The sequence below is a fragment of the Oncorhynchus gorbuscha genome, linkage group LG08 (genome assembly GCF_021184085.1).
Source record: "Oncorhynchus gorbuscha isolate QuinsamMale2020 ecotype Even-year linkage group LG08, OgorEven_v1.0, whole genome shotgun sequence".
NCBI lineage: Eukaryota > Metazoa > Chordata > Actinopteri > Salmoniformes > Salmonidae > Oncorhynchus > Oncorhynchus gorbuscha.
In genome coordinates, this window is record NC_060180.1 from 989,543 (window position 1) to 1,003,306 (window position 13,764).

The 13,764-nt window shown below is 46.8% G+C and overlaps 1 pseudogene; it reads right to left on the reverse strand.

The window, feature by feature from the left end:
• The window catches only part of LOC124042224, a 41,293-nt pseudogene that overhangs the window by 2,858 nt on the left and 24,671 nt on the right, over window positions 1-13,764 (reverse strand).

Below are 13,764 nucleotides of genomic sequence, written 5' to 3' on the forward strand. Positions count from 1 at the left end.
CCTAAACCCCTATGCAGCCCTATAGCCCTAAACCCCTATACAGCCTTAACCCCTATATAGCCCTAAACCCCTATAGCCCTAAACCCCTATAGCCCTAAACCCCTATAGCCCTAAACCCCTATAGCCCTAAACCCCTATAGCCGTAAACCCCTATAGCCCTAAACCCCTATAGCCCTAAACCCCTATAGCCGTAAACCCCTATAGCCCTAAACCCCTATAGCCCTAAACCCCTATGCAGCCCTATAGCCCTAAACCCCTATACAGCCTTAACCCCTATATAGCCCTAAACCCCTATAGCCCTAAACCCCTATAGCCCTAAACACCTATAGCCCTAAACCCCTATAGCCGGAAACCCCTATAGCCCTAAACCCCTATACAGCCCTATAGCCCTAAATCCCTATACAGTCATACAGCCCTAAACCCCTATACAGCCCTATAGCCCTAAACCCCTATACAGCCCTAAACCCCTATACAGCCCTAAACCCCTATACAGCCCTATACCCCTATACAGTCATACAGCCCTATATAGCCCTAAACCCCTATATAGCCCTAAACCCCTATATAGCCCTAAACCTCTATATTTACATTTAAGTCATTTAGCAGACGCTCTTATCCAGAGCGACTTACAAATAGCCCTAAACCCCTATATAGCCCTAAACCCCTATACAGTCATACAGCCCTAAACCCCTATACAGCCCTAAACCCCTATACAGCCCTATAGCCCTAAACCCCTATACAGCCCTAAACCCCTATACAGCCCTATAGCCCTAAACCCCTATACAGCCCTAAACCCCTATACAGCCCTATAGCCCTAAACCCCTATAGCCCTAAACCCCTATACAGCCCTAAACCCCTATACAGCCCTATACCCCTAAACCCCTATACAGTCATACAGCCCCAAACCACTATACAGCCCTATATAGCACTATACCCCTATACAGCACTATACCCCTATACAGCCCATAATACTGATTGTTATTATATAACCACCAATAAGTTATTCACTACAGCCCTATACCTCTATACAGCCCTACAGCCCTATACCTCTATACAGCCCTATACCTCTATACAGCCCTACAGCCCTATACCTCTATACAGCCCTATACCTCTATACAGCCCTATACCTCTATACAGCCCTACACCTCTATACAGCCCTATACCTCTATACAGCCCTATACCTCTATACAGCCCTACAGCCCTATACCTCTATACAGCCCTATACCTCTATACAGCCCTACAGCCCTATACCTCTATACAACCCTATACCTCTATACAGCCCTACAGCCCTATACCTCTATACAGCCCTACACCTCTATACAGCCCTACAGCCTGTAATACTAAAACAATTGTACATGAGAGGGCGTGCAAAACAACTTTTTTAGCACAGCTGTGCTGCGGTCATAGTTAGGAGGCGAAGCAAAGTGCTGTAAGTAGAGGGAGTACAGGGCTTAGCATGTCTCTCGAAGAGGCTAAAAACAGATTTCTGCTTGAATAGTCGAGTAATTGATTTACGGGAGGAGGATTGCTTTAAAGCAGTATTCAAATGCATAGGATGTAGTGATCCCCAATACAGTAGCCATATCTAAGGAAAAACAAAAGTTCCAAAGGCTGGGCCTAATATAGTGTATAAGAGCTCACACAATAAGTTTCGTAGTGATTCAGTGATGATCGTAGTGATGTAAAGAATATTTGCTGCTCTGTGGTGTGTAACGAGGAGCAACCAGACGCTGCTGGTCTGTGGTGTGTAATGAGGAGCAACCAGACGCTGCTGGTCTGTAGTGTGTAATGAGGAGCAACCAGACGATGCTAGTCTGTGGTGTGTAATGAGGAGCAACCAGACGCTGGTGGTCTGTGGTGTGTAATGAGGAGCAACCAGATGCTGCTGGTCTGTGGTGTGTAATGAGGAGCAACCAGATGCTGCTGGTCTGTGGTGTGTAATGAGGAGCAACCAGATGCTGCTGGTCTGTGGTGTGTAATGAGGAGCAACCAGATGCTGCTGGTCTGTGGTGTGTAATGAGGAGCAACCAGACGCTGCTGGTCTGTGGTGTGTAATGAGGAGCAACCAGATGCTGCTGGTCTGTGGTGTGTAATGAGGAGCAACCAGACGCTGCTGGTCTGTGGTGTATAATGAGGAGCAACCAGACGCTGCTGGTCTGTGGTGTGTAATGAGGAGCAACCAGACGCTGCTGGTCTGTGGTGTGTAATGAGGAGCAACCAGACGCTGCTGGTCTGTAGTGTGTAATGAGGAGCAACCAGACGCTGTACTTGACACACATATGAAACTACTTATTCCAGTTACTAATAAGCACCAGTTAAGAAAATGATGGTAAAAACTGTTAAATCTCCTTGGATTGATGAGGAATTTAAAAATGGTATGGTTGAGAGGGATGAGGCAAAATGTATGGCACATAAGTCTAGCAGCCCAACTGATTGGCTAAAGGTACTGCAAATTAAGAAATCATGTAACTAAACTAAATAAAAAAATAAACTACACTATGAAACAAAAATAAATGATATAAAGAATGATAGTAAAAAGCTTTGGAGCACCTTAAATTAACATTTGTGAAACAAAGGCAAACTCGGCTCCATCATGAATCAGATGGCTCATTCTTCACAAAACTCACTGATATCGCCAACTACTTTAAGGAATTTTTCATTGGTAACATTAGCAAATTTAGGTATGAGATGCCAGCAACAAACGCTGACACTACACATCCAAGTATATCTGGCCAAATGATGAAAGACAAGAATTGGACTTTTGAATTCCGTAAAGTGAGTGTGGAAGAGGTGAAAAAAATATTGATGTCTATCAACAATGACAAGCCACCGGGGTCTGACAATCTAGATGGGAAATGACTGAGGATAGTAGCAGACGATATTGCCACTCCTATTTGCCACATCTTCAATGTAAGCCTACTAGAAAGTGTGTGCCCTCAGGCCTGGAGGAAGCAAAAATCATTCCGCTAACCAAGAAAAGTAAAGCCCACTTTACTGGCTCAAATAGCTGACCAATCAGCCTGTTACCAACCCTTAGTAAACTCCTGGGAAAAAAATGCTGTTTGACCAGATACAATGCTATTTCACAGTGAACAAATTGACAACAGACTTTCAGCACGCTTATAGGAAAGGACATTCAACAAGCACAACACTTACACAAATGACTGATGATTGGCTGGGAAAAATTGATGATAAAAAGATTGTAGGTGTTGTTTTGTTAGACTTCAGTGCGGCTTTTGACATTAGTCTGCTGCTGCTGGAAAAACGTATGTGTTATGGCTTTACACCCTCTGCTATAATGTGGATAAAGAGTTACTTGTCCAACAGAACACAGAGGGTGTTCTTTAATGGAAGCCTCTCAAATATCATCCAGTTAGAATCAGGAATTCCCCAGGGTAGCTGTTTAGGCCCTTTACTTTTTCAATCTTTACTAATGACCTGCTACTGGCTTTGAGTAAAGCCAGTGTGTCTATGTATGCGGATGACTCAACACTATGCACGTCAGCTACTACAGCGACAGAAATGACAGCAAAACTTAACAAAGAGCTGCAGTTTGGTCCAGAATGTGTGGCAAGGAATAAATTAGTCCTAAATATTTCCAAAACTAAAAGCGTCATGGTCAAAACATAATGATACAACAGTAGCTAAAATGGGGAGAAGTCTGTCCATAATAAAGAGCTCCTCTTAAGATTCTGACATTTCTTGTCCAAATATGTATATATTCTTAATTCCATTCCTTTACTTTCAATTTGTATGTATTGTTGTGAAATTGTTAGATATTACTTGTCAGATATTACTGCACTATTGGGAGCTAGAAACACATGCATTTCGCTGCACCCGCAATAACATCTGCTAAACATGTGTATGTGATCAATACAATTTTATCAACAAGGCAGGTCCTACAGGCCCTAGTTTCTACCTTCTTCACAACACTATCAACAAGGCAGGTCCTACAGGCCCTAGTTTCTACCTTCTTCACAACACTATCAACAAGGCAGGTCCTACAGGCCCTAGTTTCTACCTTCTTAACAACACTATCAACAAGGCAGGTCCTACAGGTCCTAGTTTCTACCTTCTTAACAACACTATCAACAAGGCAGGTCCTACAGGCCCTAGTTTCTACCTTCTTCACAACACTATCAACAAGGCAGGTCCTACAGGCCCTAGTTTCTACCTTCTTCACAACACTATCAACAAGGCAGGTCCTACAGGCCCTAGTTTCTACCTTCTTAACAACACTATCAACAAGGCAGGTCCTACAGGCCCTAGTTTCTACCTTCTTAACAACACTATCAACAAGGCAGGTCCTACAGGCCATAGTTTCTACCTTCTTAACAACACTATCAACAAGGCAGGTCCTACAGGCCCTAGTTTCTACCTTCTTAACAACACTATCAACAAGGCAGTTCCTACAGGCCCTAGTTTCTACCTTCTTAACAACACTATCAACCAGGCAGGTCCTACAGGCCCTAGTTTCTACCTTCTTAACAACACTATCAACAAGGCAGGTCCTACAGGCCCTAGTTTCTACCTTCTTCACAACACTATCAACCAGGCAGGTCCTACAGGCCATAGTTTCTACCTTCTTAACAACACTATCAACAAGGCAGGTCCTACAGGCCCTAGTTTCTACCTTCTTAACAACACTATCAACAAGGCAGGTCCTACAGGCCCTAGTTTCTACCTTCTTAACAACACTATCAACAAGGCAGGTCCTACAGGCCCTAGTTTCTACCTTAACAACACTATCAACAAGGCAGGTCCTACAGGCCCTAGTTTCTACCTTCTTAACAACACTATCAACAAGGCAGGTCCTACAGGCCATAGTTTCTACCTTCTTAACAACACTATCAACAAGGCAGGTCCTACAGGCCATAGTTTCTACCTTCTTAACAACACTATCAACAAGGCAGGTCCTACAGGCCCTAGTTTCTACCTTCTTAACAACACTATCAACAAGGCAGGTCCTACAGGCCATAGTTTCTACCTTCTTAACAACACTATCAACAAGGCAGGTCCTACAGGCCCTAGTTTCTACCTTTACATTTAAGTCATTTAGCAGACGCTCTTATCCAGAGCGACTTACAAATTGGTGCATTCACCTTATGACATTGGGTGGAACAGCCACTTTACAATGGTGCATCTAAATCTTTTAAGGGGGGGGTGAGAAGGATTACTTATCCTATCCTAGGTATTCCTTAAAGAGGTGGGGTTTCAGGTGTCTCCGGAAGGTGGTGATTGACTCCGCTGTCCTGGCGTCGTGAGGGAGTTTGTTCCACCATTGGGGGGCCAGAGCAGCGAACAGTTTTGACTGGGCTGAGCGGGAACTGTACTTTTACATTTACATTTACATTTAAGTCATTTAGCAGACGCTCTTATCCAGAGCGACTTACAAATTGGTGCATTCACCTTATGACATCCAGTGGGACAGTCACTTAACAATAGTGCATCTAAAACTTAGGGGGGTGGGGTGAGAGGGATTACTTAACCTATCCTAGGTATTCCTTAAAGAGGTGGGGTTTCAGGTGTCTCCGGAAGGTGGTGATTGACTCCGCTGTCCTGGCGTCGTGAGGGAGTTTGTTCCACCATTGGGGGCCAGGGCAGCGAACAGTTTTGACTGGGCTGAGCGGGAGCTGTACTTCCTCAGTGGTAGGGAGGCGAGCAGGCCAGAGGTGGATGAACGCAGTGCCCTTGTTTGGGTGTAGGGCCTGATCAGAGCCTGGAGGTACTGAGGTGCCGTTCCCCTCACAGCTCCGTAGGCAAGCACCATGGTCTTGTAGCGGATGCGAGCTTCAACTGGAAGCCAGTGGAGAGAACGGAGGAGCGGGGTGACGTGAGAGAACTTGGGAAGGTTGAACACCAGACGGGCTGGCGTTCTGGATGAGTTGAAGGGGTTTAATGGCACAGGCAGGGAGCCCAGCCAACAGCGAGTTGCAGTAATCCAGACGGGAGATGACAAGTGCCTGGATTAGGACCTGCGCCGCTTCCTGTGTGAGGCAGGGTCGTACTCTGCGGATGTTGTAGAGCATGAACCTACAGGAACGGGCCACCGCCTTGATGTTAGTTGAGAACGACAGGGTGTTGTCCAGGATCACGCCAAGGTTCTTGGCGCTCTGGGAGGAGGACACAATGGAGTTGTCGACCGTGATGGCGAGATCATGGAACGGGCAGTCCTTCCCCCGGGAGGAAGAGCAGCTCCGTCTTGCCGAGGTTCAGCTTGAGGTGGTGATCCGTCATCCACACTGATATGTCTGCCAGACATGCAGAGATGCGATTCGCCACCTGGTCATCAGAAGGGGGAAAGGAGAAGATTAATTGTGTGTCGTCTGCATAGCAATGATAAGAGAGACCATGTGAGGTTATGACAGAGCCAAGTGACTTGGTGTATAGCGAGAATAGGAGAGGGCCAAGAACAGAGCCCTGGGGACACCAGTGGTGAGAGCGCGTGGTGAGGAGACAGATTCTCGCCACGCCACCTGGTAGGAGCGACCTGTCAGGTAGGACGCAATCCAAGCGTGGGCCGCGCCGGGAGATGCCCAACTCGGGAGAGGGTGGAGAGGAGGATCTGATGGTTCACAGTATCGAAGGCAGCCGATAGATCTAGAAGGATGAGAGCAGAGGAGAGAGAGTTAGCTTTAGCAGTGCGGAGCGCCTCCGTGATACAGAGGAGAGCAGTCTCAGTTGAATGACTAGTCTTGAAACCTGACTGATTTGGATCAAGAAGGTCATTCAGAGAGAGATAGCGGGAGAGCTGGCCAAGGACGGCACGTTCAAGAGTTTTGGAGAGAAAAGAAAGAAGGGATACTGGTCTGTAATTGTTGACATCGGAGGGATCGAGTGTAGGTTTTTCAGAAGGGGTGCAACTCTCGCTCTCTTGAAGACGGAAGGGACGTAGCCAACGGTCAGGGATGAGTTGATGAGCGAGGTGAGGTAAGGGAGAAGGTCTCCGGAAATGGTCTGGAGAAGAGAGGAGGGGATAGGGTCAAGCGGGCAGGTTGTTGGGCGGCCGGCCGTCACAAGACGCGAGATTTCATCTGGAGAGAGAGGGGAGAAAGAGGTCAGAGCACAGGGTAGGGCAGTGTGAGCAGAACCAGCGGTGTCGTTTGACTTAGCAAACGAGGATCGGATGTCGTCGACCTTCTTTTCAAAATGGTTGACGAAGTCATCTGCAGAGAGGGAGGAGGGGGGGGAGGGGCGGAGGATTCAGGAGGGAGGAGAAGGTGGCAAAGAGCTTCCTAGGGTTAGAGGCAGATGCTTGGAATTTAGCGTGGTAGAAAGTGGCTTTAGCAGCAGAGACAGAGGAGGAAAATGTAGAGAGGAGGGAGTGAAAGGATGCCAGGTCCGCAGGGAGGCGAGTTTTCCTCCATTTCCGCTCGGCTGCCCGGAGCCCTGTTCTGTGAGCTCGCAATGAGTCATCGAGCCACGGAGCGGGAGGGGAGGACCGAGCCGGCCTGGAGGATAGGGGACATAGAGAGTCAAGGGATGCAGAGAGGGAGGAGAGGAGGGTTGAGGAGGCAGAATCAGGAGATAGGTGGGAGAAGGTTTGAGCGGAGGGAAGAGATGATAGGATGGAAGAGGAGAGAGTAGCGGGGGAGAGAGAGCGAAGGTTGGGACGGCGCGATACCATCCGAGTAGGGGCAGTGTGGGAGGTGTTGGATGAGAGCGAGAGGGAAAAGGATACAAGGCAGTGGTCGGAGACTTGGAGGGGAGTTGCAGTGAGGTTAGTGGAAGAACAGCATCTAGTAAAGATGAGGTCGAGCGTATTGCCTGCCTTGTGAGTAGGGGGAAGGTGAGAGGGTGAGGTCAAAAGAGGAGAGGAGTGGAAAGAAGGAGGCAGAGAGGAAAGAGTCAAAGGTAGACGTGGGGAGGTTAAAGTCGCCCAGAACTGTGAGAGGTGAGCCGTCCTCAGGAAAGGAGCTTATCAAGGCATCAAGCTCATTGATGAACTCTCCGAGGGAACCTGGAGGGCGATAAATGATAAGGATGTTGCTTGAAAGGGCTAGTAACTGTGACAGCATGGAATTCAAAGGAGGCGATAGACAGATGGGTAAGGGGAGAAAGAGAGAATGACCACTTGGGAGAGATGAGGATCCCGGTGCCACCACCCCGCTGACCAGATGCTCTCGGGGTGTGCGAGAACACGTGGGCGGACGAAGAGAGAGCAGTAGGAGTAGCAGTGTTGTCTGTGGTTATCCATGTTTCCGTCAGTGCCAAGAAGTCGAGGGACTGGAGGGAGGCATAGGCTGAGATGAACTCTGCCTTGTTGACCGCAGATTGGCAGTTCCAGAGGCTACCGGAGACCTGGAACTCCACGTGGGTCGTGCGCGCTGGGACCACCAGAGTAGGGTGGCCGCGGCCACGCGGTGAGGAGCGTTTGTATGGTCTGTGCAGAGAGGAGAGAACAGGGATAAACAGACACATAGTTGACAGGCTACAGAAGAGGCTACGCTAATGCAAAGGAGATTGGAATGACAAGTGGACTACACGTCTCGAATGTTCAGAAAGTTAAGCTACGTAGCAAGAATCTTATTGACTAAAATGATTAAAATGATACAGTACTGCTGAAGTAGGCCAGCTGGCAGTGGGTGCGTTGTTGACACTACACTAATCAAGTCATTCCGTTGAGTGTAATAGTTTCTGCAGTGTTGCTATTCGGGGGCTAGCAGGCTAGCTAGCAGTGTTGTTTACGTTACGTTGCGTTAAAAGAACGACAATAGATGGCTAGCGAACCTAGAAAATCGCTCTAGACTACACAATTATCTTTGATACAAAGACGGCTATGTAGCTAGCTAAGTAGCTAGCTACGATCAAACAAATCAAACCGTTGTACTGTAATGAAATGAAGTGAAAATGTGATACAACCTGTGAATGCGACCGGGTAGTTGAGTTCTATACAGAAGACGTTGGCTAGCGTTGGCTAGCTGTTGGCTAGCTAGCAGAGTCACCTACGTTAAGGACGACAAATAGCTGGCTAGCTAACCTCGGTAAATTAAGATAATCACTCTAAGACTACACACTCTAAACCTAAACAACACAATTATCTTGGATACGATGATACGATGATACGAAGACAGCAAAGACAGCTATGTAGGTAGCTAACACTAAACTAATCAAGTCGTTCAGTTGAGTGTAAAAGTTTCTCAGTGCAGCTAATCAGTGGACGTTAGCTAGCTGGCTAGTGAAGACTACGTTAGGACGGCGAAATACGATAACTACGCAATTATCTTTGATACAAAGACGGCTATGTAGCTAGCTGAGAAGAAATTGCTAAGATAAGACAAATCAAACCGTTGTGATATAATATATGGTAGGGAGGCGAGCAGGCCAGAGGTGGATGAACGCAGTGCCCTTGTTTGGGTGTAGGGCCTGATCAGAGCCTGGAGGTACTGAGGTGCCGTTCCCCTCACAGCTCCGTAGGCAAGCACCATGGTCTTGTAGCGGATGCGAGCTTCTTAACAACACTATCAACAAGGCAGGTCCTACAGGCCATAGTTTTGTCGCACCTGGACTACTGTTCAGCAGTGTGGTCAGGTGCCACAAAGAGAGACTTTGGAAAATTACTATTGTCTCAGAACAGGGCAGCACGGCTGGCCCTTAAAAGTACACGGAGAGCTAACATTAATGATATGCATGTAAATCTCTCCTGGTTCAAAGTGGAGGAGAGATTGACTTCATCACTACTTGTTTTTGAAAAAAGTGTTGACAAGCTGAATGAACCGAGCTGTCTGTTTAAAAAACTAGAACACAGCTCTGACACCCATGCATACCCCACAAGAAATGCCAGCAGAGGTCTCTTCACAGTCCCCAAGTCCAGAACAGACTATGGGAGGCACACAGTACTACATAGAGCCATGGCTACATGGAACTCTATTCCACATCAGGTAACTGATGCAAGCAGTAGAATCAGATTTTTAAAAAGCAGGTAAAAATACACCTTATGGAACAGCGGGGACTGTGAAGAGACACACACAAAGATACAGACACACGCACACGCTAGCACACGCACTCTACACACACGTACATTGTAGTATTGTTGTATGGTGGTATTACACATTTTGTATTGTAGATATGTAGTGGTGTGATAATGTTTTATGATGTACTGTTTTATATTATGTTTTATATGTAAGTGCTTTAATGTGTTTGGGCCCCAGGAAGAGTAGCTGTTGCCTTGGCAACAGCCAATGGGGATCCTTAATAAATACAAAAAGGGAGGGAAAGCATTTCCCTACACTACACTCTCAATAACATTTGCTCACCATGTGACCAATAAAATGTGATTTGAAAGTGAGAGAAGGTTGAAAAGACTGAGGGAGGTTTGAATCTATTGGAACTAGCAATAACAATGGAGAGGAAGACTGAGGGAGGTTTGAATCTATCAAAGCTAACAATAACTATGGAGAGGGTATGAAGAGGAAGACTGAGGGAGGTTTGAATCTATAGAAGCTAACAATAACAATGGAGAGGGTATGAAGAGGAAGACTGAGGTTTGAATCTATTGAAGCTAACAATAACAATGGAGAGGGTATGAAGAGGAAGACAGGGAGGTTTGAATCTATTGAAGCTAACAATAACAATGGAGAGGGTATGAAGAGGAAGACAGGGAGGTTTGAATCTATTGAAGCTAACAATAACAATGGAGAGGGTATGAAGAGGAAGACTGAGAGAGGTTTGAATCTATTGAAGCTAACAATAACAATGGAGAGGGTATGAAGAGGAAGACAGGGAGGTTTGAATCTATTGAAGCTAACAATAACAATGGAGAGGGTATGAAGAGGAAGACAGGGAGGTTTGAATCTATTGAAGCTAACAATAACAATGGAGAGGGTATGAAGAGGAAGACTGAGGGAGGTTTGAATCTATTGAAGCTAACGATAACAATGGAGAGGGTATGAAGAGGAAGACTGAGGGAGGTTTGAGTCTATTGAAGCTAACAATAACAATGGAGAGGGTATGAAGAGGAAGACTGAGGGAGGTTTGAATCTATTGAAGCTAACAATAACAATGGAGAGGGTATGAAGAGGAAGACTGATGACAAGTTCAAACAGAGTGAGGCGGACGCCAGTTCCACTCCTGGAGGTAAAGGCATAGATGGTGTTGTGAGGATCTCGGAGCCAGAGACTTGCATTGATGGACATGGTTATTGATAAAGACAAGTTTGGTCCAGTGGGAGTGAGAGCGGAACCAGGCCTTTTGGCTGATTCACGGGTGGTTTCAGGTTGGGTGTAAAAGATGGTGGGCGCTGTTGAGCCGGTGAAGGTAACCCGAAGTGGACTGGTGATGTTTGTTTGTGTTTATTCAGATCATAGGGAGCAGGGCTCTCTGTGCGACGCAACTTGGGGAAAGACCTGTATCTTGCTTTACACTTAGTTACAGGGCACCATTAAAGGGAGGGGTTTCTGGGGTAGCGTTAGGTTTGGAGGTGGAACAATTGAAGTTGAAGATTCCTGGTGTTGGTGACGCTCGTCGTTTGGTGCGACGCAGACCCGGTGGTGAGCATGGTGCAACAGAGGAGTCACCGTCAGTCCTTTTGAGTTTTGAACACTGGAGGTTGGTGGCACCTTAATTGGGGAGGACGGGCTCGTGGTCATGGCTGGAGTGGAATAGCATCAAATACATTTGTTTCCATGTGTTTGATGCCATTCCATTAGCTCTGTTCCAGACATTATGAGCCGTTCTCCCCTCAGAAGCCTCCACTTGGTTTTGAGTCAGAGTCTCTACCCAACAAAGCCATGTTAGGATATATCAGGTCTCCTGTTAGAGCTTCTGTTCCGGATCCACTGCAGTGTTTCAGGTGCCACGTTTATGGCCATGTCACAGCGGTGTAAAGGACGGAGATTCCAAGATGTGGGAAGTGTGCAGGAGGGCAATGGGAAAGAGGATTGTGTCGTTTCGGTGGATAAAGTGGTGTGTGTGTTAACTGTAGGGGTGTCTATGATGCTGGGGATCGGAAGTGTCTGCTGTGAGAGAGGCAGATTGAGGTGGCTTTGAGTCAGAGTAGTGCAGACAGTGTCGTACGCGGAGGCAGTGAAGAAAGTAGAGGAGGACGGGTCAAGGGTGAGGGATCCTGAGAGGATTCCAGTGAATAGTAGATCTGTGCCAGAACAGAAGGATTGGCCAACGAGTGATATATGCTTCAGTAAGGTTGGCTTCATTCTGGTTAGGTTGACGGAGACGCGACCCAGTCGTTCAGTCTTTTTGTTCTGTATCTACAGACGCGACCCAGTCGTTCAGTCTTTTTGTTCTGTATCTACAGACGCGACCCAGTCGTTAAGTCTTTTTGTTCTGTACCTACAGACGCGACCCAGTCGTTCAGTCTTTTTGTTCTGTATCTACAGACGCGACCCAGTCGTTCAGTCTTTTTGTTCTGTATCTATTGACACAACCAAGTCGTTAAGTCTTTTTGTTCTGTATCTATGGACACGACCCAGTCGTTAAGTCTTTTTGTTCTGTATCTATGGACACGACCCAGTCGTTAAGTCTTTTTGTTCTGTGTCTACAGACTCAACCCAGTTATGTTCTAAATGTTCCATTGCCTTACTGGCTGGCAACGCTCTTATCCCTTGCTTGCTAGCTAGCCAACGAGGGCTCTTATCACTTGCTTGCTAGCTAGCCAACGAGGGCTCTTATCCCTTGCTTGCTAGCTAGCCAACGAGGGCTCTTATCCCTTGCTTGCTAGCTAGCCAACGAGGGCTCTTATCCTTGCTTGCTAGCTAGCCAACGAGGGCTCTTATCCCTTGCTTGCTAGCTAGCCAACGAGGGCTCTTATCCCTTGCTTGCTAGCTAGCCAACGAGGGCTCTTATCCCTTGCTTGCTAGCTAGCCAACGAGGGCTCTTATCTTATCCTCTTATCCCTTGCTTGCTAGCTAGGGCTCTTAGCCTAGCTAGCCAACGAGGGCTCTTATCCCTTGCTTGCTAGCTAGCCAACGAGGGCTCTTATCCCTTGCTTGCTAGCTAGCCAACGAGGGCTAACTTCCAGTCACGTTAAACAGTGAAGACAAAATAACATGTTGTTTGCCTTGTTTTTATACTGACACTTCTTTGCATATATCCATAAAAAAATATGCTGGTTCATGATTTCGACTGGCCGATAAAAGATGTCCGTCTCATCCTGACACGTTAATTCATTCTCAATAGGATAGTGGAGATCCAATTTCAATATCGAAACAATGTTGCAAATGTCCAGAGACAAACAGAAACGTCTGTACAAACCTATAGAAGCTAACAACCCCCCTGTTGTTGCAAACCAAATGTTAGGCTAGAAGCAAGGGGATATCATGTCTAGATGCTTTTTACAGTAGACATCAAGTTAATGAAATGGTTGATGGGACACTGGATGCGCAGGCATTTCTCATAGGCTGACCCATACTAAACAGTTGTTTTTTTAGCGTGGCTTAGAACGCGTCTCAACCAATCACAATGCCTGCTTTTTGTTATTGTATAACCACCAAGAAGCTCTTCCCTACAGCCCTAGAGCTCTTACCACAGTCAGGGTTGCCATGGATTCTAGAGCCCATAATTTCTCCTCCGTGCTGGTCGACACACCAACACTCTCCCATGCTCTGGTCACACTGCAGCTGCCTGTAGTAGCCGTCCTCATCGCAGCTGGGGATGTACATGCCTGCAAAAAAACACACACACACTCTGTGTTGTTAAATATGTATGCACTGTGCAGCGGAGCTCTCTGCTCTGCCTCACACCGGTGGAAGAGATAAGTGATGCATAAATGAAAAAACATCAGCACAGCTTGTAGACCTGTGAGGAGACTCA